This window comes from Oryctolagus cuniculus, chromosome 6 (genome assembly GCF_051225735.1).
Source record: "Oryctolagus cuniculus isolate XC-2025 breed Fujian yellow rabbit chromosome 6, ASM5122573v1, whole genome shotgun sequence".
Lineage (NCBI taxonomy): Eukaryota > Metazoa > Chordata > Mammalia > Lagomorpha > Leporidae > Oryctolagus > Oryctolagus cuniculus.
Window position 1 is genome coordinate 55,033,339 of NC_142872.1, and position 24,897 is coordinate 55,058,235.

Sequence of the window (24,897 nt, forward strand, 5' to 3'; positions counted from 1 at the left end):
GTCACAAGTGTTTGTGTATCTGAGTTGGATCCATCAAAACAGGCATTTTAAAAAGAAATACTTGTTGGGCCGGTGCTGCAGCTCCATAGGCTAATCCTCCACCTAGTGGCGCTGGCACACTGGGTTCTAGTCCCGGTCAGGGTGCCGGATTCTGTCCCGGTTGCCCCTCTTCTAGGCCAGCTCTCTGCTGTGGCCCGGGAGTGCAGTGGAGGATGGCCCACGTGCTTGGGCCCTGCACCCCATGGGAGACCAGGAGAAGCACCTGGCTCCTGCCATTGGATCAGTGCGATGCACCGGCCATGCCAGCCATTGGAGGGTGAACCAACGGCAAAAGGAAGACCTTTCTCTCTCTCTCTTTCACTGTCCACTCTGCCTGTAAAAAAAAAAAAAAAAAATTCTTGTTAATACACTGAAATAATAAACTAACATATTACCATATTGCATGATTTTGTTGCTAATATCCATATTTTCTAAAACAAAAATCATTGGCAAATTCTGCCATTGTTTTATAGTATGTCAATTCATGTTGATATCCGGCTCAACATAAAAACGAGATTCTCACTTCTGATACTGCTTTCAGTGTGATGTGGCATCTCTTATCTCTCATCCTCTAGAAGACTTCAGTATATACTGAGACAGTGAGAATGAAAAAGGCTGGTAACGTGCTTCTAGCATTATTAAAATAGTTTTGATCTCATAGACCTCTGAAATGGTCTCAGACTGCCAGTGCTCCCAGGATTTGGATCACGCTTTGTGAATCACTGTGACAGACTAGAAATTAGAGGTTTCTTTGCCCTCGTAGAGGGAACTATGGGAGGAAACTTTTCTTATTGGGAATGCCTCTGATATGTTTAGTAATAATATGGTTATCTTGAATAGAATATATTGGAGAGTGTGTTTCTCTCACTATGCATTGTTGTTTTCAGATATGTTCTCCATATGTGAGTGTTATTGCCTGTTTTGTGAGACAAGCAATTGTCTTTCTGTGCATCTATTTTTCATGGCCACTTTATTGTTGCTTTATTTCTAATTGGAAACTTTTGGAGGCAATATAACTTACTGATTAAGAACACAGGACTGTGAACTTTTTCTGTAAAGGGCCAAATGATAAATATATTAGGCTTTAAAGTCTATGTGCTCTGTTGTAGTTAATCACTGTTGCTACAGAAGCATGAAAGCAGTCGCAGACAGTATATATATCCATAAGTATGACTGCGTTCCATCAGATATTCATTGTGGTCACTGCAAGTTAAATTTTATATGATTTTCACTGGTCAAAAAATATATTTTTAACCATTTAAAAATGTATACCTTATTCCTAAGTCTAGGCCCTATAACAATAAGCAATGAGTTGAATTGGTCCCTGAGGCTGTAATAGTTAGCCTATTGTTTGGAGCATGAGCTTTACAATCAAATTGGGAATTAGATGTTAAGTCAATAATATATTAAATACATGATATGGGCAAGGCCGCCCTTTAAGACTCTCTTTTGACTTCTGCAAAATGGCAGTAATGATAGCAACTTCCTGAGGGTGTTTGAGTTTGCTTTGTACACAAAGTTAATTGTAGTACCTGAACCAAATGAATGTACAGTTACTGATCATTGGTACCAATGCAGATTATTATTTTTTACCACCTGGTGGAATATTCTAGGTTAATGACTTTGGGCTGAATTCACTTTTTTATATCATAGTAAAAGAAAGCTTATTATAGGAGAAAGATGTGAACTCGTTGTGCGTAAGTTTGAGAAAAGCATTTTTCTCTCTGGGTCTCATTTTCTTCACCTTTAAAATGGAAGTTGGTGGGAGGCCAGGTCCACTCTAAAACCCTATAGACTCTGAATCCAGAAATGCTAATTAGCTTTTTTGTATCCTTATTTTCTGATTGAACAATGAGAGTGAAACAATATAGCTATTCCTCTGGGAAACAGTATTTTTTTTAAATATCCCCTAGAGAAAGCAGGTTCACTATTTCAGGTCATTTTAATTAACCAACAAATAGAAGACTCCACAAGACCAACTGTTGACTCCTCTTCCATTTTTGGGTGCTTACCAATGCTGGTTGCATCTTTCCAATTTCCTAAATTTGATTTCATGTTTGAATAGAACATAAAATTCATTTTATTTTATTTTATCTCAGTTTGCAATAATTGATTCTGAATAAAGCAGAGTTCTGGAACAAAGAAAGTACAATTATTTTGTGTCAATGTCTTTGATATGAAAAGAGATCAATCAGGCCAGCTTAGTAAAGGGGAACTCACTATATGGGTTCTTGTAAGAGGCTCCTGTGATGGTATCCATTTCCTCACATCTTGATTCTACGTTAGTGTCTCCTAATTTCTCCTCTCACAATCATCCAGAACCTGCACACTGTCTAAATTAGATCTTGAAAAGAGCATTTTCTACTGGCTTATATATTGTTTGGTGGCATCCTTGAAAGCAAACCACATAATATATACTAACCCAATGTCTGCTGAGCACCTACTAAATGCAAGGTTCTCCCATGGAGGCACTGGAGGTAGAATATTAAACAAAAACAACTGGATTATTTAACAGGAGGAGAGAAAACAATGAGAGGAAAATAAGACAGTTTTTAGTAATGGTAAATGTTAGGAGTAAAATAATTTGTGAAATACTTTAGATAGATTCTTCAGTGCAACCCTCTGTAAGGAAGAACAATTTACCTGTAGGATGTGAAGGTGGTGATGATGGGGACTGGAACTGTGGCATAGTGGGTAAGGCCTCTGCCTAAAATGCCAGCATCCTATATAAATACCACTTGAAGTCCTGGCTGCTCCTCTTCCCATCCAGCTACCTGCTAATGTGCCTGGAAAGCAATGGAAGATGGCCCAAGTCCCTGGGTTTCTGCATCCACATGGGAGACCTGGAAGAAGCTCCTGGCCCCTGGCTTCAGTATTGCCATTTGAGGAGTGAATCAGTGGATGGAAAATCTCTAACGCAAACACACACACACACACACACTCTCTCTCTCTCTCTCTAACTCTACCTTTCAAATAAATAAACTAGTCATTAAAGAAATAAAAAAAGATGATGGTGGTGATAATGATGACGATCATCACAGTGATGATAGAAGTGAACACATTAAGTGTCATTCTTTGCTGCCATTTCTCTAAAAGCATTATACTTGCCAGCTCATTTAATCCTCAAAACTTCCTGTGAGGCAAGTAGTAGTGTTAATAAATTTTACCAGATAGTCATCTAGAACACATAGAAATTAAATCATTTTCTTAAGGTCAAAGCTTAAAATGTTTAGAACCAGAACTGTAATCCAAATCTCAGCTTTTATTAAAACATAACCATGCCTGGAAGAAACCATCACTGTAAGCAGAAGGAATAGCAAATTTAAGGCTTATGGTTTGAAACCATTTTTGCAACACAAGAAGTAACTCCCTCCAGATGAGAATATCAATGAAGCCATGTGAGTCAGAAGGGGAACTTGGTTGAGCTTTCATGATGACCAGCATGCCATGTGCAACTCAGCTTGTGTTGACTCATTAATCCAATATATTAACAGCAACAAGAAGCCAATGTATAAACACTGTGGAAATAGCATGTTTGTACAAATTACAGTGATTGATAATCTTCAGAAAACCTGATTTGGCCATTTCAATTCAGAATTGGATATTAATGATGAGAAGTAAAATTATGCTTTCTGTAAGTTTATGTATTTTTCTGTAGTATTACTTGCTTCTAAAACAAATGAATTTTATTATATTGAATATGGTGCTATTTTTCTGCTCTTCTGTCCTAGGTAACAAAACTGCCAAGATTTTAGTAGTGAAATCAACACAAAATCTAAACATGTCTTAGAACTTTGTTGGCATTAGAGATGTGTGCATTGCTGCATTGTCATAACAATTACATTTTGTATAATTGACATTCTGAAATGCCTTAAGTATTGTTGGAAACATATTAAGAACTTCATCATTCTTTGGGCATAGATGTACACTGATCTAATAGAAATACCAAGCACAGAAGCATATACAGTGAAAGAGAAGGAAGAAGATTCATTCAAGTAACTATTTTGAAAACAAAAGTTAATGATGAAAATAATACATTTTAATTTCCTTGTTGTTTTTTAAAGCACTTATAAACCATCTATTAACTGTAACAATTCTTCCATTGAAAAATTGGTTTCAGTTTTTAAACACAGGCTAGTTTTTTGGCAGAGGAATTTCAGCTCTTCAACTCAGATTGGGTCATTATACCAGGGTACTTTAAAAAGGTCATGGGAAAATGGAATTTAAAAATAGTATACATTTTACTGGACATTTTGAAGACCTTCATATGACAGGACATACCAGAAAATAAATAACTTTTGCTGCTTGATATCTCACCCCTCAATATATTTGGTATACATTCAACATAGTGTTAGAGGAAAGCAATGTGTAAGACATTCTACCAAAAGTATGAGCCACAGAAACTTCAAAATATCCTCTAATATAGTCCATATAAAATGCATAAATAATTATAATGCAGTTCTAATCATTAAATTGATGATACTATCATCTGTGATGTGTTTACTGTGTGCTAAATTCAGTGGAAAGATATTTTCTCTATATATAATCACTAGAAGATAGCTTCAGGTTTTTTATTACTGCTGCAAAGTAGAACCTCAGAGAGACTGAGTGGCTTGCCAACAGAGCTAATAACTAGAAAAAAATCAAGATTTGAGCAGGTTTGTTGGATTTGAGGGAAGGTGCTTGTTCTGTTATTATGACAGTTCACTATATGTGAAACAGGGTTCTGTTTAAAATAACGAACAAAGATTTAAGAGGTCAAATCAGTTTGAGAACATTGGGTTAAACCGTATTAAATCGCTTTATTAACTAAAGGGTGCCCCAGATCATTTAATATGCTAATATGCAAATTAAAGCTATAGGAAAATAATGCAATGTTAGTATTGACCCTGCATATGTGTCCTATGCCCACCAACACCCTCACACACAGAGTATATTATAAGACTATTTATTCTTGAAGCAATTTTTGCAGGAGTAATCCACCCAGTATTTTGAAATATCTAAAAGAGAGGAGGCGTATAAGAAATATGTGGGAGGCAAAAAGAAATGTATCTAATAGAAGAAACTACAGTGAGATCTAAATACAGAAACTTGAAAGAATATTTTCAGGAAGAGAAATGGAACTTAGAGAAAAAAATAGTTTTCTGGAAATAATACAATAGTGGTAAGTTCTAGGAATACAACATTCTCAAATAAAGCACTGAAATGGAAAGGAGTAGAGACTGCCTCTAACAGATCACCTCATTGGGAAGTGGGAAAACTCAAAATAGAGAAGCTGAAGAGAAAGTGAGTAACACCGCAGAGTGAACACACCATGAAAACTGCTCTGGAAGTGGCAAGGCTCAGGATGATGCTTAGGGAAAGAAGCCCATCAAGTTTGTCAATTAGAGAATCTTTCTTGACCCTTGAAAGAGTGGTTTATTTGGTACAATAAGGACTAGGTGGGGTTAGGTGGGGTTAAGATAAGTGAAGGTAGAGAATATGGAGTATTCTTACTCTTTTTTTGTGTTGGGTCAATAAGCAATAGCAATGTCAAGGGCAGCTTCATTTAAGAAAGCAAAATTTAATAAAGCAAAATCTGAGTTAATGTAAGGCAGAAAGCAGGGACAGGGTGAAATCGTGAAGGTGGTTATGTGAGGTAACTAAAAACCAACACTCTAGGCCAGCGCCGCGGCTCACTTGGCTAATCCTCAGCCTGCGGCGCTGACACCCCAGGGTTCTAGTCCCGGGTTGGGTGCTGGATTCTGTCCCGGTTGCCCCTCTTCCAGTCCAGCTCTCTGCTGTGGCCCAGGAAGACAGTGGAGGATGGCCCAATTGCTTGGGCCCTGTGCCACATGGGAGACCAGGAAGAAGCACTTGGCTCCTGGCTTCGGATCGGCACAGTGCACCAGCCACAATGCATTGGCCACAGTGGCCATTTGGGGGGGTGAACCAATGGGAAGGAAGACCTTTCTCTCTGTCTGTCTCTCGCTCTCACTGTCTAACTCTGCCTTTAAAAAAAAAAAAACACTCTAGATAAGAGATTTTATAATTTGACGATCGTGCTAGGTCTTGTTGGTTGTAAAACTGGTGGAACTCCTCTAAGATCAGAGAAAAATTGAGCAGGAGGGAAAAACAGGCTCTAAAGAAAAAAGAGGTAAAAGTGAATAAATTCTTTTGTTCTCACCATTGAACCTATCCAGTGAAATAGAAATAAAATCACCTGCTCAATAAGGAAATACTATCATGTTGTTAATTTGCGTGTAGTAAAAGATTTTGAAAACATTACTGGAAATATCATTTGGATTAAAATAATTAGGTAATATCTTATTTGGTTATAATTTGATCATTTTGCTTTGTGTATTTTTAAAATTTTGTCTTATAAATGTTCCATATGATTCAGCCTATTGATAAAAATGACTCACAGATGGAGTCCACCTGTGTAGCATGAATTTGAAGTTGGTAAGTAGTCTGTACAATTTTTTGAGGTCCAAACAGTGACCATTTGCAGAAAGAAGACACCAGGATATGAACTTGAGAAGAAAACAAATCAAACTATTATGGGGCTAAAGAACCTCTGCTGATAATGACTATCTTCAAACAATGGATCAGTTAGTAATGAAGTATTTAGAGCCAGAGAAGGTTGCCTTGAGGTAACTGGGCATGTTTAAAGAAAGAGGCTTGAAAAAAAGTGAAGTTTAAAAATGAATTGCAAAATGGGATAGCTTTAAAAATAGTATAACATGTGTAGTCTCCCTACAGAGATGTGTTACTGTCCATGGTCCTGAAGTTTCATTGCAGATTCAGGCTTAAGCCTGCACTGGGAAGAGAAAGAATAAATGATGGGAGATAAGGAGGATGAGGGAGAGGGAGATTGTGAGGGTGAGAATGTTGAGGAAAATTAAGAAAAATGGCCAAAGGCTGCTACTGTACATACTAAAGAATTTTTAGGGAGAAGAAAGCATTCTAAATTACTTTTAAGCAATGGGTGTTTCTAGGAAAGAAATTTAGTGAGTAGGTGATATGAAAGTAGCACAGTTTGAAGTGATGGATATGCCAGTTACCCTGATCTGACACATTGTACACATGTATGAAATATCATGCAGTACCCAACAAATATTTACAATTAATGTATGTCAATTAAAATTTAAAATGTATTTAAGAAAGAGCTTTCTTAAGTCAACTAATTACTCTAAAAAATAAAAAGAGTGGCATATACTTTCCTGAAATTAATATCCTAGCTATCCTTCCAGCACCTTATGCTATACTGTGGTTAAGATTCTGAGATGAAATTTATACTTTGGTCTTGGTTAGAGAAAGGAATTGAACCTACTGTATGTTTAGAATTCTGAGGAACTGTGAGGTCAGGTTGCTTTATGAATAACAGGTTTTTTTTAATTCTCAAAGGAAAGACTGCGGCAAAGAAAGGTACACTCTTGTCCTTCCTTGTTTCATGCATCAAGAGAAATGGAAGAAGAGGAGTCCAACAGTGGTTGTTCCTAAGATAATTCTATTCAAGAGAATTTTGTTTCACTTAAAATGAGAATATGAAAGGAGTTAACTTTTCAAAAGGTGAATGATGTTTAAGCAGCAACAAGAAATGGCTCAGTATTTGTGTTCTATTTGAAATCCATGTTATTTGAAGACACTAAGTTTGTTGGAATTTGTTAGAGAAGCAATAGGCAATTGAAGCAATAGACAGTGCAGCAAATGAGAGCAGTAAAAAGATCATTCTTGACATTCATCTTCTCTACTGTACATCCTATACCTGAAAAACCTTTAGGTACATTGCATACCTAAAAACATATTCTGTGACAATGCAGATATTTTCATAAGTAGCAAACCAAGATAAGATAGCACACAGAGAGTTTAATAGAAGAATATGGGATTATCTCAAAAAACTCCAGGACAGAATGTAACTTGTCTCCTAAAGCAAATCCAGAGCTGTAAAAGTCTGTCCAAACTGGTTTCTTTAGGAACTTTGGTCTGTACATTTGAATGTGTAAAATTGAATATCATTGGTGACCATTCTCAGGTTACTTGCTGCAAGTCCAGCCACTCAAAGGTAGAATCTGAATGGAAATGTCTCCGTGTATAAACTCCCCTACTGCATACTCATTTTTGAGAAAGAAATTGTCATTGTTCTAAGTTGGGTTAGGTGCTTTGCCCTGGACTTATGTTCAGGACAGATCATGCTTCATATATAGTGTTACTCAGGGAAATGAAGGTTATTATAAACAAGATACCCAATATGTTTATTCTATCAAGTTTTTCTGCAAGTGTGAAGAAAATTTAGGAAAATATATCTTTCCCTTTAGCCATTGTTACTCAGTGTCTACTGAGGACAAAGACTTGTGTGCAGTGGTGAGAAATATACAATGGCAAACAAAGAAAACATGTATCAAATACCTACTTTTAGGCAAAGGACTCTGCTAAATGCTTTGGTGATAAACTTAGAAAACAGCATGCTTGAAGAATGGAGGGGAGCAAACAGTTTAGACTATAATATAATGTGTCCTGCATTGAAGGAATGTGCTAAGATCTCTGTTAGCACAGACAGTGAATTGTTATATCCTGTTTGGTTGACTAGGGTAGAGAGGCATGGGGTAAAGTCCTGGAGAAGGTAATTAGAAATTCTTGATGAGCAAGGCCAAGCAAATGGATCTTAGGAAGAAGAGCATCTACAGACTTTACAGTTACGAAAGGAATCAGTGAGGTCTCAACCCAGTGAAGTGGCAAGGCTGATAGGGGAAGAAGATTCCAGCTATTCAAGGCTCACAATCCAGGAGTGAAGTGGGGATGGCTAATAAATAATGATTGCAAGGTCTGGATGGATCAGTATAATAATGACGTGACAGAAGAGCACATGTGAAGAGATTTGGAGGCAAGCTTGTGGAAGCAAGGTCAAGTTTAAAGCCATTTAAGAAGAGTAAAAGTGTTTCTAGGATAAGCTGGCCTTTAAACAGTTTCATAGATAGTCTAATGTTGACAGAAATGAGCAAAATAGAACTTGAAATTAATTAAAATGTCTCTCTTTGGTTTCAGAGCATACAAACATTTTGCAAAGCAACGTACTACCATGGGTATCACCACAGCATTGACATAGCATCTGCTCCCCAAGGTGACATGGTTTCTATGAAACTGATACTGTAATGATTTCTATCATCTTCCCTTCTTTTTCAAGAATTATCTGATTTCTTTAGAGAATTAGGCTGAACTGTGCCAGAAAAAAATATGGGAACAGCATCTTGAATATCGAGTGGCAATGGGAAACCCCAGAGGAAAAGAATTTCCATCACAAAGTGTTCTTTTCTCATGAAATCTTTGAAGCAGGCTGATGGACTGCACATTCCAAATTCCTCTTGCTTTGTTTCTTTTTTAAATTAATCATTTGAACATGTTGGGGCTTCAAATGTTTACTGGGTGATTATAAACACACTGAAGTACTGAAGGAAAGCTCTGGGGACACCACATTCACCCTCATCATCTTTTTAGATTTTATTTTGACACACCATCAATTGGAATTTTTAATTCTAACTATTCTCCAATGTTGCAGCAATTTTACATAGTATATTATCAAAGTTCCAAGTCCTTTGATAAGGGTAATTAAACATGCCAAGTTTGTTTCTAGAGCAGTAAGTCTGCAGTTGCTCATCCATTGGTTAAGATACCATACTTAGTTTTCGGCTTTTAGTGTTTTAATTTTATGGTGCTGCAGAGATTTATTCACTTTTAATTCCTTGTAAATTTAGCACTGAAGACAGAGAAGAAGGAATCCAATCACAGGCTATGCTTCTGAGGCATTACTTTTGTTACTTTCTTTTTAAACTGAAGAGAAGGACCCACCTTCTAGGAATCAGATATTGATTATATAAAGCCTTTGACATGATCCCATGCTCTTTATGCAGACAGAAATACCATTGATTTTTGTAAACCAGTGGAATTTTTTTTTCTATCACTGAAGGTTTTGTTTGGAAAAAAGAGAAAGGAAGGCAGTTCACAGTAATCTATCGTTCTACATAAGTATTTCTGGGGCACTTATCACAGCGGTATCTGGGCACTCAGAAGCACTATTAGACTAAAACACATAGACTGGAGAGGAAAAAAAAATACCTAGAAGCTAAGAAAACAGAAAGTTTAAAACATCAAGAGAAACAGGAGGAAAAAAGTATTCTTTGTTCATGGGCAACCAATGGGACTTATAAAAAAATTCTCAGATGCAATACAAAAATACATCTTTCCCCAAATCCAATTTGTTATTTAAAGGCTTCCAAAGGACTATTTTGGGTCTTTGAGTTAAGTATAAACACCACTGAGACATGTTATAGCAAATCAAGGATAGAATATGACTCTTATTTTGGCATCCTGGGTGGAAGACAAATGAGAAAGCAATATATTATATAAAAATATATTACACATATACATACACACAAGTATAATTCAGGAAACTGATAAATGATTTTAAATGATGCTTATTTTGGTGCAGAACAATTCTGAAATCCATGCATATAAGGGGTACCCAAAAAGTTCATGGAAATTGTGCATTGTGAAGAATGTATTTCATGTATTTCAGACATTTTTGCATGAAAATAAACTTCCAATTCCATTATCCATGAAGTTTCAAGTGCTCACATAAATTAGTAAAACCTATACTTACGATGTTAAGAATGTCCTTTTTCCTGGGTACTGAAAAAAAAAAATAGACCTGATGCTAGTCCAGTTGAGTATTCATATCCTGTGCTGTCTGTAATGAGACACATTTGGGAAATGAATTGTCTGATTGTAGAACAGGCAGAACTCACTAATTTAAGGAAAAAGATGCTGATGACATAAATTAAATTCCAAACTGATTTTGTAAGTTAAATATCTTTTCCCACTTAATGTAAGATTAGCAAATTTTATTATATGCCAGATAGCAGATGAGACAGAATGATATAAAGTATCCAAGGATAATTTTCCATTATTTTTAATACATAAGAGTAGTTACTGAGTAATTTCTCAATTTTATTAAAAATAAATTAATCTATAGAATTATTAGAAATGAAAACTCATATTTGAAAATGAACAACCAATGGGAATTTAAAAAATTATCAAATGCAATACAAAATATTGTATATATTAATATACATCTATATTTATATACACCTATATTCAAATTTATATGTGTTTATATACAAATTTATATAAATTATATATTTATAAATATATACATACATATGTATATATAAAGAAAGTGAGCCCATTTTCTTTGGCACATATAATTTACAGATTGGTATTACAGTCCAAGCCAACAAATTGAGAAAAGTCACATTAAAGGAAGAGAAATAAATATATGATTTACAGGACAATAAATGCCATAAAGTTGTATTTACTTCATGATAAAATTTCTGAGTAAAAATGCTCCCCATTCTATTTTGTGGTAGGTAACCTGCAAATTCTTATGATTTCCTTGTTGTTCTAACAAAAATGGCTTGATTTTTTAATGTGACCTTGTTATGTAGTTAGAAACACTGCTGATAAAAGTTACATTTTAAGAGAAAAGGCATCTTCACTTTACATTTACGTAGAAGTTGGCAAATTAAAAGTATTTTAATAAGACCAGCAATGATCGCTGAGGAGTAAGATTTTAAACTGAGCTTCTGTGCCAATGAGTGCATTAACTTTATTCAAAAATAGTGTATGTAAAATGGCACACAACTGACATGAGCTGATTATGATAATGTCTTAGTGCAAATTTTTGAAAATCAGGTACTATAAAAATATACCATTAACTTTATGTTAATAAAATATTTTGCTTGATGCCTTTTAAATTATTCATTTGAAGTAGTCTAAAAATATAAAAGAACTCTTATTATCATTCAATTTACATGATTACTTTTAAGTTCACTTTTTTGGTTTAACATAAACAGAGTGTAAAATTCACATCAAGCTTTTGGTATTTAAAATGTGTAATTTTTATGCAAAAATTGAATGCTGTGTTACATTTTTAAGGTTGTCATTAGTATAAATATAATTTTGACTTCTGATTTGAAACAGTTTAACCCTTAGGAGAAATTATCATGTTTCCCAGGTTGACTCATTATTGCTGCTTTGATTATAGACAAATTTCTTTGTAAAAACACTTTTTAAAAAATCTAAGCACTGACTTGAAGCTTTAGGGTTTCCACAGATGTATTTGATGAAATGATGACAATTACCAGTAAAAAAATTTTTTCCAAAGAGCTTAGCTTTGATTTTAAGTATTTAGCAAATCTTATGTGCCTTAGGTCGGTGTGGTGCTCTTCATCAATTTACCCTATGTGGCTGACTCTCATTGCTTACAATCAAATTGAAATTCCCACTGTGAGTTACAACATCGGTCATGTGGGATCCAGGTAACTGGCTTTACAGATAAGAAGAAAGTCAGTAATGCAAGAAAGTAAAGTTGGGTAAATGCCCAAGGCATAGTGGTTCTTGACTTGAATAAGAGGGATGTCATCTAGATCTTTAAAGAAGGGGTGTAGCCTTTCACATGGGAGAGGGGTTTGAAAAAATCTTTGGAGTCATGTGCTTTAGAATATAAAAAGCGGACCTATGCCTAGTCTCTGTTCACAATATAAATAATATTTGCATTTCAATACATATTTTTATATATTTCAGACCATATGAAAATATACAACTAGTTATATAAATAATTACTTCAAGCCACATACATTCCCACAAATATACGGATACACATAAAATTCTTTAAATGTCAGGTGGATCCCTCATTTCAAAAGTTGTTTGGAAACTGGAAAGGCAGAGGAGAAAGAAACACAAAGCAGAAACTCAACTGTGGGCTTCATCAGCCTGATGATTCTGTCCCACAGGGGCCCGGGTGGTGACTGCCACACTTCTACACAGTTGAAAGGGGGAGATTCTGCTGCAAATCAGTACAGGCAAACCTGCCATCACGTACAACCTTTGGCCTTTACATGAGTTTCTGAAGTTTGCATGTCTCCATATGACCATCTTCCAAAAATGGTACAAATTTGATATGACTGGGCAAGGCACCAAGTGAGGTTCCCAAGAACGTCATAGTATGTGTAGAATTAGAACACCTTATCCTATCAGCATCACAAGGAACTGTACAAGCTTCTCATCTCTACTCCTACTCAGTTGAAACTCCTTGTATAACATCCAGAGCAGAGGTTCATCTAAGCTCATCTTAAGGGTTTTCAAAATTTAAAGACAGACATGATCCTGTCTTAATATCTTTCTTCCTCAAGCTAGCCATGTCAGTTCTTCATTTCTTCTTTCCGTGAAAGATCCCAAATTACCTTTCATCTTCATTAATTTTCTTCAGGACATATTCAAGCTTTATTGTATTTTTTCCTATGAATTATATTTTTCAATGCTACCCTGTGATTACACAATGATGAAACAGACATACATACTCTCTACCTTGGCCTTAACAAATTTATAGGCAAGAGGGGTAAGTAAACATAACTGAAAGAATAATACAAGTTTATTAAACTGGAGAGAGAAGTTTGCCCCAAATCAAAGTGGAATATGCAGATTGCTAGTTACATAAAATTCTGGATGACTGAACCTACACAGAAAACAGAGAAGCCTTTACTGACCTTGCTGTGAATATGACTTTGTTGAAGACTGCAGACTAAACATTGTTTCAGCAGGTTAACTCACACATCTGCTTTTTTTTTTTAAATAAACTGTCACATCCATTTTCTTCTATATTCTATTTATATCGTTGGTTTTTGAACATCATTATAAAACTTTACACCTATGCATGCAAAATTCCATTATTTCAGGGGCTGGCACTGTGGCACAGCGGATTAACACCCTGGCCTGCAGTGCCAGCATCCCATGTGGGTGCCAGTTCTAGTCCCGGGTGCTCCTCTTCCAATCCAGCTCCCTGTCTGGGAAAGCAGTAGAAGATGGCCCAAGTGCTTGGGCCCCTGCACCCATGTGGGAGACTTGGAAGAAGCTCCTGGTTCCTGGCTTCGGATTGCCTCAGCTCCAACCATTGCGGCCATCTGGGGAGTGAACCAGCAGATGGAAGACCTCTCTCTCTGTCTCTACCTCTTTGTGTAATTCTGTCTTTAAAATAAATAAATATTTTTAAAAATTCCATCATTTCAACTTTGGCTCAATGGTCCAATATGTTAAAGTCACTTTCATGCTTAGGGGACTTGATATTGGAAGCAAAATGTTTGTTATCAACTGAAAATTTGGATAATCAGGTCAGTGAATTCAGTAAAAAAAAAATCATAGAGGTTTAAGAGGTACATATGAACTTAACTTACTCCTATATAAAATGTGCCTTTTGCTAATGATACTTATTAGACATTTGTTGTTTTGGGTGTCCAAAATTTATTTATTTGTCCTAGGACAACAGATTTTCCTCGAGTAACCTTTCTTCTGATATTATTACTCTGTGTGCATTTGAGAACTTAGTCTATTCTTGGTCCCTAGGCTGTTGGGTCAGCAGAGTTGGTCCTAATCTTGGAATATTTAGAATCACCCTGGCAGAGAGCCCAACTAAGCATACAAATGATGGAGATAAACCTGAATTTAAGAGATAAAGAGACAGAGTAAGAGTCCAGATCCTCATCATACATTGTAAGTTAAGATCATGCTCTGTGAGAGTCAAGAGTCAGGTGTAGGCTTTATTGTGACATGAACTGTGGCAAGAATTCTTATGTTCCAGCCAGTTGGCCTTCAGTTTGTTTCACTTGCCCAAAGTGTTTCAACTGACACGCCATACCATTATCTAGTCCACATTTTCCTTTTGGCAACCAGAGTATCATGGGAGTTTTTATTGTCTGTTTTGTTGAAATCTGGATATCGAATCTCTACAATGCTTTATTGGCCAATCGTTCTCATCACCCCTTTGTCTTAGGCAATTAGTTTGTCCATTACTGTTTGTTTGTTTGTAGTAAATTTATGCTGGTTTATAGTGACCATCTCTTTTCTAAAACCATCTGTTTAATAATTGCTGTAAAAGTGAACTAGTTTAGGACACAGATTTGTTTCAGTATCACAGCTTCATTGACCATAGAGTAATACGCATTTTGTTCTCTGATCTTTTGCATTTTCTTTCTTGAAGTCTGGTTCTTTCATCTTTTGAATACAAGATCCAACTTCCCCCACCCTTTTTTAAAAGATTGACTGACTGATTTGAAAGACAGAGTTACAGAGAGGGAGAGGCAGAGGCACAGAGAGATATTCCATTTGCTTGATCACTCCTCAAATGGCCACATGGCCAGGGCTGGACCAAACCAAAGCCAGGTGTTAGGAGCTTCATCTGGGTCTCTCATGTGGGTGCAGGGGCCCAAAGACTTGGTGCATCTTCTGCTGCTCTCTCAGATGTGTTAGCAGGAAGCTGGATTAGAAGTGGAAGAACCAGGATTTGAACTGATGCCCATGTGGAATGCTGAAGTGTCAGGCAATGACTTAACCTGCTATGCCCCAGCACTGGCCCCAAGAATCCCTTTTACTTCCAAAGTCCAGTACTTGTACTTTCTTAATTATTGTTTGTTTTTTAAAAACAACTATAAATCACCTGTCAACTTCAAATGTTTTATTAATTGTAAAATTTCTATGCAGTTGAACATTATTCTAGTTACATGTAGGAAATACTATTTATTCTATCTGTGTGTAAACCTTTGTATAAATAACTTTTAACTCCCTTTCAGTCTGGGCCCAGGGGTATGTTGGTCAGATGAGAAAGTCCTGTTTCGCTGTGTTTGAGTATGCCTGACAGTTTTTGCCTGGCCCTTTTCAAGTAAATGCAAGGGCCTGATATCCGTTTCCTCTCAAATCCCCTTCACTTCTTCCTGTCAACCTCCATGGAGGCTGCTCTTTTGACTGTGCTCCGTAGGAGTCTTGAAATGAAAAGATGACCCGATGTGGAAGAACATTTAGGCTCACAGGCCCACAAAGAAGCTGGGGCATGATGTGACACAGGAAAAACCTCACTTAGAAGAAGAAAGTGGGGTTGGGCATGGGGCAGTTCCCTTGGCTTTCTCTAGCGCAGAAGAAAAAGGGAAAGTGTAGTCTAAATACTCACAGAGGAGAATTACCTGACAGACTGACCCTAATGAAAAGGCATTGCACAGCACTGTCTTAAAAGCTTTTGGCGTGTGCTTTTTTAGATAGTGGGACTGGAATGTGGACAACTGATAATGGCCAAAATTTCCTTCTGTCTGCTTTAGGCAGTTTATTTTTAAAATGAGGTTAAGCAAACTGCAGTTTAGGGGAAAACATATTTATTTTTACCCTAGTAAACCGATTGTCAGTTTGACATGCCACCTTTATGGTTGACACAACCTTCACAATGTGACACATTAGGTCCAAAAAAATAAATTTTTTTTCAAATCATATCCTTAAACAGGTAGAAGTATTTTTCTTTAAATACATTGTTTGTAGGATTTTCTGTCAACGGATCATGGGCTAGAGCCTGACACTGCATCATTTATGGTCGGTGACTAGTGTGTAGCATAGCACAATGTTACTTTCCACTCCTTGTGCTGAAGTGAGTTAGATGCTTGGTCCAACGGCTGCCTTATTTTGAGTGCTGCCTTATTCCGAGACCGTTGTACACAGAGAACATAGAACTGTCTCCACACTGCTGATGACTGAAATCTTAGCAGAGGTTGTCTTCAAACACTAAGGCATAAACTACTTGAATGAAGAGTTCTGTAGTGTGTGGTTGTGAGTCAAGTTTATCACAAGAGGTGCACTGCATGAAGTTGAAGGATTTCAGAGAATGGGCCTTTTGATATCAGGATTAATGTGAACAGCTGAAAAGCTGCCATATTTTTGTAAGTGCCCGGTCTCTGAAACGTGGGTAGGCAAATGTATTATTCTGAGTGATAATGAACACTTAAAAAACAGTACCAGAGCTCTAATTTTTATTTTCCCCACATACCTTCCTAGAGAAGAAGTGGTTGTCAGGCTCAGATTCTAGGATAACTAAGATTCTACAACCCCAGCAGCTTGAGGTTTTGAAACCTCATCATCCAACTGTTTTCCCCTCTGATCCACTTCACTTTTTTTTTTTCAGAAAACAATTTCCTAAAATACTTCTTATAGCACATACTTTTTTTTTTCTGTCATTCTGTATTTGTATTTGAGGTCTATACCCTTGGAGGAAATAAATAGCTGTCTACAAATCAGTTATTGCAAATCTCAAATTAGAGGTAATATGGAAATGTCCTTTACTTTTTGTGATGTTCATGTCTCCTCGCTGACCTTTCTTTTCTCTGTCAGAGGTGTATGTTTTAGGGATAATACTGCACAATGAGAGGCAGAGTGATGGAGTAGAGGATCATGATTTAGGACCAGGATGGGAGACTTATCTAGAACAGGCTAGGCAGTAAATATTTTAGGCTTTACACCACAGTCTTAGTCACTACTCCTTAAGTCTGCTGATGCAGTCTGCAAGCAGCCAGAGATGATACCTAAGCACAGAAGCATAGAGTGCCAATAAAACACAAAATTATGTTTATTTATAGATGCAGTAATTGGGATTGATATAAACTTTTGATGTTTTTCAACTGTTTAAAAATATAAAGACATTCTTAGTTGGGGCCATGCAAATTTGGCTGTATGCCTGATTTGGGATGCAATTTATCAGCCCATGATTGAAAAGGACTGATTTAGATATGAATCTAGGATATGGGATATACAATACCCTGGGTATACATTTTTTTATCTGGACCTTTGTTTAGTTATTTGTGTGTGTGTGTGTGTGTGTGTGTGTAAAGCAAGGAAAAAAATAGAATCTACCTGCAAAGGTATATGATATTTGATGAGTTGTAAGGTAGGAAAAGTAGCATGGCATCTTGATCATGTAGGGTGTCTGGAACTGTGACATGCCTCTGTATTGTAAAATTGTACAGCATGTAACCTTGAGAGCACCAGAGGCTAATACTCACTAAACAGTTGCTGCAAATACAGAAAAGGCTAGACTTCATCTCCTTAGTCTCTTAGTAAAGAGACTATGGCATCAGCGTTCAGAAGTGAAATCTGAGGTCAGACAGCTCCGATTCAAATCCCATTGGATGAACTTGTGGAATTTTTGGAATTCTTTTCATTTTTAACACTTTATATTGTTAACAGTTTTGTTTTCTGCCTTTGAAAGGCAGAACAACAGAGAAAAAGAGGGGATGAGCGAGGGGGAGAGAGAGACAGAGACAGAGAAACAGAAACTATCTTCCATCTTCTATTTTACTCCCCAAATGGCCACAGTAGCCAAATATGGGACATTCTGCAGCCAGGAGTCAGGAAATCCACCCTGGTCTCTCATATGGGTGGCAAAGATCCAAGCTCTTGTCCCGTCTTCTGCTCCCTTCCCAGGCACATTAGTAGGAAGTTAAATGAGAAGTTGAGTAACTTTGAACTGGTACTCACATATGGGATTCTGGCATTGCAAGCAGTGGTATAACCTGCTTGCTCCACACCAGCCCTATCAACACTTCATCTTAAAATTGAAATAATGATAGTTTCAACCACATAAGGTTGCTGTAAAAAATCTATGAAGCAGTGCATATAAGATGCTTACTGTACCTATCCCTTAAGAATTACTCAATAAAAAGACAGTAGTAATGCTTGTAATATTAACATCATTTAATGACTTCAGACAGACTACTGAACAGTAGCCAAGGTTGCAGATTAATTTAAGCTATGATCAACTCACCCATTCTACTCTTCCCAAATTTCCTTTCCAGGTACCAAATACCCATCTTCGTCTGTTTTGCCTTATTCCACTCACAGCTAACTAAGCTCCATTTTAAACTCTTTGCTCTTTAGCTTTCTCTTATCTGAAAATCTATGCCCCACATTTTCTTCAATGAGATGCTGTCAAAACTTCCAGACTGCGGTAAAGTTCTACCTTTACAGGGTTTTCTCTTGTAACTGTAGTCTCCATTGATTTTTTTGCTTCGCTTTTAATACCTGTGACACTTTTGTAGTGTCATATATAATTTTATACCTAATTGTATATGATCCCATTTTATTCTCTCATTATCTCCATTTCTAAGTCTTGTCTTGGGAACCTGATAGTGATTACAGGAAGGAGTAGTATGATCTGATGCTGTTGCTTGCTTCTCTATAAACTACTTGACATCTCTCTGAACACCTCTCTTCTGACTGCTACAGACTCTTGAGCAGTCTATATTTACAGTACTCCTGATCCTCCAGCCTAGCCTGACCTTGATCCTAGGGTAAATTTCCAAGTGATGAAGCATGCTCAACCTGTTGGGGATTGCAGTGTGCTCTCTTGTTTGCCTGTTGGTTATTCGCTATAATATCTTCACCGCAGTTTCACGTGTCCCTACTGCTTTTATCCTTGTATATCAGCTTACTTTGTAAAAGTTTTAAAGCAAATCTCTGAGGTTACACTAAGTAAGACATCTGCTTTTATGTCATGTTTGTGTTCCCTTTTGAGTATTCCATGTGGTTCTGAAGGATTCACCGCAGGGTGCCTGCTTTGTTCACTGGAGTTTATTAGGAGTCCAGGTAATTGGGATTCGGTGAGTAGCATTTGGCAAAGCTGAGCGTGGTCATTCAGATGGCGATCTTTCTACATCTGGACACACTGTCTTCTACTGTATTAGAGATTAGGACCAAGTGTATTTTCTTTTCCTCATCTTGCTTTTTATGTTTTTTTTTTTTTCCCTTCAAATATTGTGTTTCTTTCTTTCAAGAGAGAGTAACAGCCAAAAGATGGGACCTGGAAGAAAAGCATGACATTAGTACCTTCTGCCAGGGAGACATCCTTTCTTCTCGGTGTCTCTGGCCAAGAAGCTCCATTCAAATGCCCTTCCAAGCTTTTGAGTTTCTCTACCCCAACAGCCACAGGGCGCACAGCAGGGTAATGCGTGCTGCTGCTCTGCCCTGCAGATTAGACCTTCTGGTCTCACAATCCCACAGCCCTGTACCAGGAAGACAGGGAACACTGCCTCGGTTTTGAGTTGCAGAGTGTGGAGAGTGAATAGTGACTTTCTTGGAAAACCTTCTTTGCCAGCTTCTCTATTGGTCTTCCCTTACCTCTTTCAGCGGGAGAAGCTATCAAGCTGCTGAAATTTGAAAATGAAGCAAAAATGCAAGGCCTGCATGTATCCTTAAGAATAGATCCAGTTCCCCCTGATCACTGGAGAGAAGGGCATTGAACCAACACTAGGCACAAAGACTGGACATTCTTCTGGGTGCTCTGACTTTGAAAAGGAGAGCAATGCAAAAAACAAAACAAACAAAAAAAAAAACAGCATCCCAATTCTGCACAAGAAAGGAAAGTATTTTTCTGCTACAGCTCTGTCCTACCTTGCTTTATCCTTTTGTCTGGGCAGCAATCACAGACCCATATGCTAAGCGGTGGAGGATATTTTTCAGAAGCATTTGTCTCCTTGGGAAAGCTTGTTTTATTGGCAACTGTGAAATCACCACTGGGTCTGTCATGTGGTTATTCTGCAGATGGTTTGCATGGGCAGCTTGTTTCTACTGGATGAAATCTCCTTTTGGACTCTACTTTGGATTTAAGAAATTTATGCCCTAGTAGTGTGTACTTTCTTAGCATAAAATCCTTGCTCTGTTTCACCTGGACCCCTACTATCCCTTGTAGTTTTTAAAGGGAAAGGGACATAGCATGATGGAGGCTGAGTCAAGTAGCTCTGATATAAAAAGATAATTTTGGCATTTCATCAGCAATCATGGTCAATTCTAATGTAGATAGGTAGCAGGTGGTGTGGCACTTTTTTTTTTTTTTTTTTTTTGTATATACAGAAGCCACCGTCCAATGGAGGCTCAAAATAATCTCAGAATTTCACCTAAAGGCAGATGGCAACAGTTATATTATACTTGCGATATTTTTTTTCCTTCTCCTCTTCCTTCAACCAACTACAATTACATATGCAATCCATGCCAGGGACATTTATATGTGCCCAAAAGAGTACAGTCCTTTTAGATATAATCATTTCAGCATTATCACTTTAAAAATAGGATGTAAGAGTATAAAATGGATCATTCTAGTTTGCAGGGGAGAAAAGTTGTGCTGTAACTTTTTAAGGACTTGGCTTATTTAAATCTCCTCAATGGCCAAAAAGATTCAAAACCAAAGGTTCTTTGCATATGGCACAAGAAGCAATGACTGATAGATGTGGCACTGGCTTTTAGAATCATTCAGAGATGGCATTTAATAACTGTCTCCTTGCTCTTTGATCACTGTGTTGTACATTATTTAGCCTTTCTGAATCTTCCCACCCCTGTAAAATGGGAATAATATGCCTTACTTAGAGCAGGTACAAGATTAAGTAAGGAAGTATAAAATTCTTTGCACAAGGCTGTAACTTCATGTATTTAGCTCTCATTTATGGAGTGTTTCTTATCTCTAGGTACTGCTTTTATTATGTCTTGATTGATGATAAGTTTATTTACTCATTAATATTTTTTAAAGATTTAGTTATTGGTTTGAAAGGCAGAAGAAGAGAGAAAGAGAGAGAGAGAATCTTCCATCCACTGGTTCACTCCCCAAATGGCCACAATGGCTGGTTGCTGGGCTAGGCAGAAGCCAGGAGCTTCAGCCAGGTCTCCTATGAGGGTGCAGGAGCCCAAGGACTTGGGTCATCTTCTGCTGCTTTCCCAGGAACAGGGAGCTGAATCAGAAGTGAAGCAGCTTGGTCTCACACCAGCACCCACATGGGATGCTGGCTCTGCAGGTGGAGCCATAACCTTCTATGGCACAGCCCCACTCAGTAATATTATACAATCCCCAGCTCAAATGCAGAAACTGTGGCAGAAAAAGGTGAATTTTTCCAAGGATAATAGAAGACTAATTAGTTGCAGTGAGATCTGAATCTGTTATTTTTTTTTCTTTCAACTATTCCAATTTGACTCTGCTTGTAATGTATAGATGATGGGAGAATCTTAATTCCCTTCCCTTTGCTTCCAACTTTGCAGACATTTATTTACATCAGCTGCAAAATTAATATTATTAGAACAGTGACTTTTAGAAAAAGATTTATTTATTTATTGTGCAAGAGTTACAGAGAGACAGAGACAGAACTTCAATCTGCCTGTTCACTCCCCAGCACTAGGCCATGTCCAGAGCCAGGAGCCAGGAGCTTCATCCAGGTCTCCCAAGTGGGTAACAGGGGTCCAAACACTTGGGCTCTCTTCTACTGCTTTCCCCAGGGCATTTGAGGGACCTGGATCAAAAATGGAGCAGCCAGTACTCGAACTCGCACCCATTTGGGATGCCACAATCACAGGCAGCAGCCTTCTCCACTCTACCCCAGACCAATGACTTTCAAAAGAGGTGCCATTAGGAATCCCTGGGGAGTGTTTCCAAAATGTGTAACAATAGATCCAGCTGGAAAAATTCTAATTTTGTAGTATTTATCTTAGAATATCAATTATTCTGATTCAAATTTTTGGAACGATAATAAAGTAGACAGAATTAGACTAACCAACCTATACCCTTCCAGTTCCTGAAATTTTCCATTAACCTAGGCGCAAAAGAAAATTTGTCTTGAGAAATTTGAGTTTCTCTCTTCACGTTCTGGATATGGTGAATGTTTCTGCAGTGTTTCGTCACCTAGTTCTCCTTTGTAAGTGGGTTTGGGACTTTAAGATGTTCCCATGGTGCTGTCTTGCTTTTTGCAGTTTCAACACTTCTCATTTCAGCCGCGTGCCAGGTAGCTGCCTCCTGCTCCTGACATGGCAGTGCTACAATACAAGCTTTTAAGCTACTCTTAACAGAATTACCCCCATGCTGCTTGCTTGCTTGATATGTCTTTGCTCTTTCTTACTTCATTTTTAAAATGTATAAAGGTTTGTATGTATGTTTTTATTAGCATTTATCTAAATCAAGCCTAAATTGTGATCAAATTTCTCAGTGTTAATAAATGAAAAATATAATTTTATGGCATTGAAGTAAACAATGAATTCAGGTTCACTCTGCTTGCAAATATCAATTCAAATGAACCTCTTTGTTATTACATCACCCATTTTGTGTGCCCATTTTGTCGTATAGATCCATGTGCCTATTCTCATTTCAGTCAGTGGGGTAACCTATGCAGATGTAGAGCAGGTGAGGAGAGAGACAAAGTGTGTGTTTGTGTGCACATGTTGCTTGTTTTTTGAGGACAAGTTAGAAATCAGAAATAACATAAACCAAAAGAAGTCATTGTGAAACTTACAACACAAACCCAAATATTTTCAGGTTTGAACAAACTTCAGTAGGAAATTAAAACCTGGAAATAGTTGTTTCCTCAAAAATAATTTGTGGCACAGGAAAAAAAAGACATGTTTTGAGCACCAAAATATAAAAATGTAAAAATATTTAAGATTGATTTAATCTTTGCCACGTCACTGTCAGAAATGTTTTAATCTATGTTATTTTTATTTATACATAATGGTGAATCTATGAAGTGTATTCTGTTATCACAGGGATACTTGGAAAAGCTCTTGGAAAATCAAAGATAAATTTTATTTGTGCAATTTTTTTGAACTCTACATATTTAGCACTTTTAGAAACACAGTTTCTATGTACATTTTGAAGACCCTTCATCTACGTGGGTTTTCACATTTATTGCTCCAAAATCAACTCATCTTTTATTCTCATCGTTCCATGAACTTTTCAAATACCCTCCCGTTTAGAGACATTGAATCATTGTACTAGGGGATCCTCTAGGAATGCGGAGTTTGGCTCTCACCTGCTTCCTTCGCTGTCACTCTGGGGCTGACCTCCACAGAGCTTGTAGGGGGTGAGCTTGTAGGTCAGGGTCCAAACATCCAGCTGTTTAAGTAAAACACTGTTGCTTACATACTTAGAGTAAAAGGATTGGCAGACACTTTGGCTGCTATAAAAATAAAGTTGCTCACTAAGAAAGTTGAAAGCCAGGAAAGAAGCAGGACAAAGAGTGTGAAGGGAGAAGTCTGGAGAGGACTGGAAGAGAGAGCCTGTTGACACCAGGAGCAGCTGTGGAGAGGCAAGGAGATTGCCAGTGGAGAGCAAAGCTCACTATACAGACAGAGAAGAGAGCACAGCTCTTCATCATGCTGCTTAAATCTCCATAGCCCCTCAGGGCATCTGGATGCCACATCAAAGGCACTTCCCTCATTGGGCAGATCTGCAGGGGAAGCAGGCACTGGGGCATTTACTGAAAGGACCAGCCAGGTCTTGGTTTCTGCTTTAGCCTTTGAGAGCGTGGATCACCATTTTCACCTAATCCCACTTTGTGCTAATCAGGACAGATGATGGCAGGGCTTAATTGAGAGTGACATGAAGTTATTCATTCTACTGCAATGAAAAGCTAAGCAATGCTTTAGTAGAATATATACGCTATAACTTAAAATGTATAACATAGAAGCTGTAGTGTAAAGTGCATCCTGAAGTTCAAGGAAAATCCTGGAGTACATTCTCAGGGAGTTTATTCTAATTTTATAGTTAAGCAAATGTGGGCAATGCACTCACCTGGCATAAACGTGACCAAGAGAAAGTAAAGAAAAACCAAGAAGTGGGGAGACAAAAGAAAATACAAGGAGGTTGGAGAAGAAAGGAGCATAGAACCTGTATATAAATAATGGTAATTAGGTGAGCATTGTGTTCCTGTTAACTTTGGAGTTCCTAAATGGGACATGATAGGAAGCTAAATAGAAAAAGTGGAAATCAAATACCTCATAGAGGCACAAAACTACTTTACGTTTACTTCAGAGCAAAAACTTCTGAACCAGCCAATAGTTGAAGAGTTTAAATGACTAATTGAACCCATGTGATTTGTTTTAATCCAGTAAAGTTAAACCTTAGTCCATCTACCACTCACCTAAGAGTTCCACAAAAATGAAATATAATTGGGAATAATAAGTATCCCTCTGCTTTCTAATATGACAAATATT

The 24,897-nt window shown here is 37.4% G+C and overlaps 1 long non-coding RNA gene across 5 annotated transcripts in view; it reads left to right on the top strand.

Annotated features, from left to right (window-relative positions):
* The window catches only part of LOC138850057 (uncharacterized), a 1,261,171-nt gene that overhangs the window by 1,212,003 nt on the left and 24,271 nt on the right, over positions 1-24,897 (top strand). For 4 of the 5 annotated variants that reach the window (XR_016235507.1, XR_016235499.1, XR_016235497.1 and 1 more), the window contains 2 exons: positions 7,426-7,590; positions 9,064-10,526. The exons of the other annotated variant lie outside the window; for it this stretch is intronic. This is a non-coding gene — a long non-coding RNA (uncharacterized LOC138850057). Of the gene's footprint in view, positions 1-7,425; positions 7,591-9,063; positions 10,527-24,897 lie in introns of those variants that run through there. 5 annotated transcript variants of the gene reach the window in all.